Source organism: Lipotes vexillifer, unplaced genomic scaffold, assembly GCF_000442215.2.
Source record: "Lipotes vexillifer unplaced genomic scaffold, Lipotes_vexillifer_v1.1 scaffold325, whole genome shotgun sequence".
Lineage (NCBI taxonomy): Eukaryota > Metazoa > Chordata > Mammalia > Artiodactyla > Lipotidae > Lipotes > Lipotes vexillifer.
In genome coordinates this window covers 3,157,425-3,163,595 of record NW_006799313.1, presented here as the reverse complement: position 1 = coordinate 3,163,595, position 6,171 = coordinate 3,157,425, and the positions used below count along the sequence as shown (strand labels likewise).

At 45.6% G+C, this 6,171-nt stretch overlaps 1 pseudogene; it reads right to left on the bottom strand.

Moving 5' to 3' along the window:
- Window positions 1–2,264: 2,264 nt before the first annotated feature.
- On the bottom strand, window positions 2,265–2,730 carry LOC103083479 (60S ribosomal protein L21 pseudogene; annotated as a pseudogene).
- Between the last annotated feature and the right edge of the window lie 3,441 nt (window positions 2,731–6,171).

Here is a 6,171-nt window from a genome sequence, read left to right as displayed (position 1 = left end):
GGGAGTCCACCTTGGATCAGTGCTTTACCAGTACTAGACTAGCCTTCTGAGCAGGGTCCCAATTAGTGGATGCTTAGATTCCAGAGGCCAGTGGTAAGACTGAGTAGTTAGGGAATGGGTTGACTTGGTCATCTTTTAGCTGGAAGGTATGAAATTTGGGGTATATTTTGAAGGAACCTAGAGGGTTTGTAGTCACTATTGGGATACAGTGATCGTAAGTCAAGCAAACAAAAGAGGTTAAACAACAACAGAAAGACAAAACAAATGTTGACATGATCCTGGTCCATACATATAGGTTAGTGGGAAAACAATGTAAAAATAAGTGATTTGTGCTCTGAAGGAGAGATACATGGTAGTTAGGAGAACATGTATCCAGAGAGGCTCCCATTGGTCCAGAGCTGGTTGGATTGTTGGATTGATGTTGAGTAGGAATGAAGGTGGCTAAGGTGACTTTCACAACATCCAGGATTGTTCTGTGTTCTTGGGATAGGCTAGAGATGGGGGTGTAGATGAGGAAGGTGATGGTTCAGGGTGTTTGGCAGGGCCTTGAACAACTCTTGTGACATCTTTTGGAGGGTTGGGTCAGAGAATGGTCTTGTTTTAGGCCAGGATATAATGGCACTGCAAGAAATATTGGACTGCTTTTCTCCCCAGAAGGGATAAATTAGTATCTTGTGCTTTTCCTAGACTTCCTGCCTCACCTGTGCTCTTCCAAATTTGCATTATGGCTGAAGTGGAGGGCCCTTAGGTTGAAGGGGAGGCTTGAGTGTCTCCTTGTTCTCGTGAAGGATACTATGGATTGCTGCTGGGCCTTGCAGTCAGGAAGGCTGACCTTGGTCAGCCATGGGTTTCTCTGGTGCTGGGCTGTCTGAAGGTCACCTAATAGCATCTGGTGATGTCGGGGAAGAGATCTCTGGAGGCTGGTTCATTCAGGGAACCGGCTTACTCCGATCTGTCATCCTTGTGGTACACAGAACTTACTTTGCCATTCTTTGCTCAAGATTGCTCAGGTTGTTTCTTGACCACAGGTGGAAGTCTGGGAATAGAAGTGCTCGGATGGCTTGGCAGGTTTCCAGGCATTGCATTGATCTGCAGTGTCCTGCTCTTTGGTGGCCAGTAAGGATCTGATCAGAGTGCTGTGTGCCTTGGAGCGGTTCCTCAAAGGCCACCTTGGTGACCAGATGCTCCCCGACCCTTTGCTCTGCCAGGGTGAGCCTATGCAGGTGTACAAGGGCTCAGATCTGCTGAGACTGGACAACTCCAGTAGATCATCTGGAGGCCCCGGCGTTGGGTCATGATATATAGCGACAAGGACAGAGAGGGAGGCTGGCTTCACTTACCCAGTTGCCATCCTGGCTGCTGGCCTTCTATTTTTATTTAAAATAAAAAGGAGTAAAGTGATGGTTGTGACGGTGTGATTTAGGGAGTGGGTAAACATACTAAGGATGTGCAACTCCCCCAAAGCCTGGATCCTTGAATCCTGCTGGAAAGATGCTGAGTTAATAACGTTGAGATTGTTCTGGAGGGTGAAAGATACCCTTTTCCAAATGAGTATCAGAGTCTAGGCATCACAATCACCTGAATAGTTCCTGTGCCTCCAAACCAGAAATTCAGATTTAATGGGTCTGAGGCCCAAGAAACTGTTCTAGTTTTCCAGGTGATTCTAATTTTAAACCAGATTTGGGAACCTGCCCACCAGTTAAGATCCAGGGATGCTTCCTTATTTTCTCGAACGGACCTTGACCCTGAACCCTAACCATGGCCACATATTTGGTCTTCACTCCTCTTTATGTCCCTTTCTTAACGCTTGTCTTTCAGAGATGCTGCCCCTTGGCTTTGCCTCAGCCTAGATCAGGGCTGACGGCTCCTCCCTTTTTTGTCCGTGAAGAAAAGGGGAGCTCCACTTGGGCGTTTTGATGGGCAGATATTCTGGAACACTTGCTCACAAAAGTTGCTGCTCGAGGCTCGACCACATAGAAGATTCTGTCTGTAGAAATCCAGATCCTGAGATGGAGGCAGGACCATCCTGTGATGGCACAGGAAAAAAAATCTGTTTACTCTCGTCTTAGACATCATGGAAGTTCTGGAAATACTGGAAGGCTCAGTGTTTCTACCCCCATGTTTCTTGGGTCCTGCAGACTCTGGCACAGTATTTGTTGCCCTGAGGATGTGAAAGGTGGGCATTGCCAGGCAGCAGGGCTGAATTGGTGGCTTTTTTTTTTTTTTTTTTTAACAGTTCAGGTCTTTTATTTTCTTTACACCTATCATGCCATGAATTCATAGAGAATGGGTTCCAACAGTTCAGGCTCCTTTTCATTGGTTCTCACGAAGTGTGCTTCTCTGGGTAGAGCAGGCTGGCGCTTCAGCTGAACCCAAGTCCCTTTCTCTTTGGCTTCCTTCTTTTTCTGATCATTTTCCTTCACATGTTTCAGGAAGCTATCTCGGCTCTTAGGGTGCTTAATATGCTCAATACGCACATTAATTCTCTTGGCAAGAATCTTGCCCTTGTTTACAACAATGCCAACAGCATGCTGGCTAACATTGTAGACTCTCCCAGTTTTGCCATGGGGACACTTGTGGGGCATTCCTTTTTGAACAGTGCCCATTCCCTTGATGTCAACCATACCACCTCTCTTGTAGATCCGCATGTATGAGGCCAAAGGAACAACTCCATGTTTTCTAAAAGGCCTAGAGAACGTGTAGCATCTTTCCCTTTGTGTTGGTCATTTTGGCGAATTACTGGAAGATGGCGGTTCCGACACAAAGGCTTGGTGGCATTGTTGATATGGGCACTTGGCAAGATCAACTTTCACGGGTGCACATGTGGGGCTTGTGCATCAAGTCTCTGCAGATGTTGGGTCAGGTGGCATAAGGTGGGGGGTTTTAAGACCCATAAGGTGATACAAAATCTGGACAAGACTCAGTCGGAGGGAGGGACTGTTCATATTTTTCGCTTTTACCCACGCTGTCCCTGTCATTCCCTCCTTCCCTTGGTTCGCCCCCCCGACTGCTCCACTCCCACCCCTGCTTTAGGCTTTCCTCAGGCCTCTGTCCGTGCTGGGAAGCATCTCTTCACCTCAGCTGCACTAGGAGCCCCTGCTCAGGGCTCCCACAGCACCTGTGCCTACCCAGATCTTGACGTTTACCCGTTGTCTTAGAAGTCTTTGAGTGTCTGGATCTTTTACCCAGACAGAGCCACTTAGGGGCAAGGACTGGGTCTGTTCATCTTTGTGTATCCATCACCTCGTGCACTGCCTGGCATGTGATAGGGTTCAGTAAATATCTGCTGAGTGAATGAATCAATACATGCTTTGAGGGGACGATATAAATAACTCCCTCCATGACCTTATAGTTGAACATTGTTCATTTATGACAGTGTTGATACCTATACATAAGCTTATTGATAGCCTTGTATTCAAGATGCATATTAAAGGACATTTTTCTAGCATAAGGAGTGTTTCGGACAGTTTGGAACGTTAACTGAGCACTTTTGAAGTAGCAGATTTATGGTATTTGTGAGAACTATTTCTGTGCTTAAAGCAGTAACGTTTTATTGAAAATGTCACATTAGGAAACAAGCCCTTGGGGAACCTGATATAACTTACTCTTATATTCTTTGGCAAATGAAGGTATGGCAAGCATTTTAGTACAGAGTAGGTTGAATACTTCAACTGTAGTTCCTTGAATTGAGTATCTAGCTTGGAGGGAAACACACACATACGTGTGTGTGTGTGTGTGTGTGTGTGTGTATGTATACACATAAAATTTGCCTTTTGCTTTGTAATATAAGATTACTGTGCAATGGGGCATAGCAAAAGAGTCCTGGATTGGACCTAGGGTCTAAAGGCAGAGCAAATTCTAACTGTGGGAGTGGGTAAGTTAGTTTTCTGCTTACACTTGTATGAAATGGGAGTGTTGTTCTTGTTCAGGGGTTGCAAATGTCTACAGGAGTGAGGTTGCTAACTTCAGTTGCTATATGTGCTATACCATTTTTTGTTCCTCTTAGACCTCAGCCCCTTTTTTGTGTTCGTACTTTTGTTAGAATCAGAGGTAGAAGGAAATATTTCTGTACCCCGAACAAAATAACGCAAGGACAGTGATCACCACAGCTTTTCTCTGTGACGATAGGGAGTGGTAGGGACTGTGGCGTATTGGAATAGCCAAGCCTGCCTGTGAAGGGCAGCTGCTAGTTAGCACCACCTGATCATTTCCAGACATGAACACGGACTATTTTGACAGATCCTCTTTTTTTTTTAAAAGAGAAGCCCGAAGTCTGGGTTTTTATGTGACATCTCTGATTTTTAAGTTTTGGCTCCAATTTCTAGGCATATCCTGCAGATTAATATAATATCTCTGTAGGCTAGATGTGACCCACTCGACATCTGTTATAAATGATCTCTAGAGCTTCTTTCTGTCCAAGATCCATTGATTCTAATGGGGACCATTTCAACTAGTGAACTGAAGATTCTGCTGCTACTAGGCGAAGTCAGGGTAAGAAGGAAGTGGGGCTGGAAGATGAGGAGGGAGGCTTTGAGTCTAAACAGGGTGCCTGGCAATTGGTATTTGGATGGCCTCCTTGGAGAGAGGCCACAGGATGCCTGATTCACAGCAGATGCCTTGTATGTTTGTCATTGCAGGAGAGGCATTTATTGGAAGAGTTTCTGAGACCTTCTCTCTGTCCACAGCTCCAGGACCAATGCGTCTTTCCAGCACCTTAAACCACTGGTGAATATGTATGTGTGCATGTTTTTTTTCCTGCTGCTGCGGTGAAGGGACATGTTTTCAGTGAACTGTAGAATGTGATTTTCAGAGAACCACACTGTCCTTTCTATTAGAGAGGGAAGGACATTGGGATGGGCCTATAGCCATATCTGGGTTCTGGTACCTACTTCGTGGTGCTTATTGTGGGATCTTAGGTGCATTGTTTGGCTTCGCTGGGCCCCCAGACAGAGAAATGAATCTTGCCCTGCTGAAAGATTATATGAGAATGCTTCCAAGGGAATAAAATGCTGAGCAAATACAGAGTAATCCTATTTGGCTCTGAGATGTAGAGCTGGGCAATTCTGTGCTAACAATGAGATGTGAATACATAGGTTGGAAACATGGATTTTAAATACCGATTTTGAGTCCTCCAGAGTGGTTTTTCAGGAGATTTGCATTTTCCTTTTTTTCCTTCCTACCACTCCCGCTACCATTTTTTAGAAAGATAAATTAACTATGTTTCACAATTACCTTCATTTTTATTTGCTATCAGATAATTTCACAGTTAACAAATGTTCTTCCTTTTTGCCCCCGAAAGAAACTTAATTACTCATCATAGCAGGTAAATGTCTTGCATCTGTGACAGTTGAAAGAGGCAAAAATATGTCCTTAACACCAGTGTGTTCCAGTGCTGACAGCACTTTGAGGCGTGCTAGCTAGTTGTTGGTGAAGGTCTCACGTGAGTACTGAGGGCAGGACACTGAGCCAGGGAGGCAGTATGACCCGTGCATCTCGAGTCCAGCCACGCTTTGTTGAGAGAAGCTGGCTTGCTTGCTGCTGACTGCCTGGTCTGCTCCCCACGTGGACCAGGTGTTCTTATGACCCAGTGAGATGCGTACCCGTGGCATGGCCACCTGGGGAGCTTGCAGGGTGCCTTGGTGGGCAGAAAGGAAGGGCAGTTAGTCAGGCCCAGGGTTAGGGACCCAACTCAGGTATGGGAGGCTGACTGTCCCCATTGCTGTGCCTAAAGGGACACAGCGGACATTCTGGGTCCCTCAGTCAGAGACCTACCTGTTAGGAAGAACTCTGTGGGTGGGAGTCCTCAGGGAAGCAGATGGTCTCAGGCGGATGGGATGCTTCAGCCATTTGGTAAATATGTATGAATGCCTACTCTGTGCCAAGGCACTGCTCTGGGCACTGGGGACCCGGTGGTCACAGACAGACTGGAGCTTAGATTCAGGTGGGGTGACAAGCAAGAATGTGACCTCCATGAAGGCAGGGATCTTTGCTTATTCACTGCTGTCTTCTCAGCTCCTAGAAGAGCACCTTGAACATAAACATGGTGAATGCTCACTAAATACTGTTTTGTGAATGAAGGAAATAACTTAAGTAGATAATATAATTTCAGGTGATAATAAGTGCTATAAAAAGAGTGAGGGATTCTTTTTTTTTTTTTTTTTTTTTTTTTTT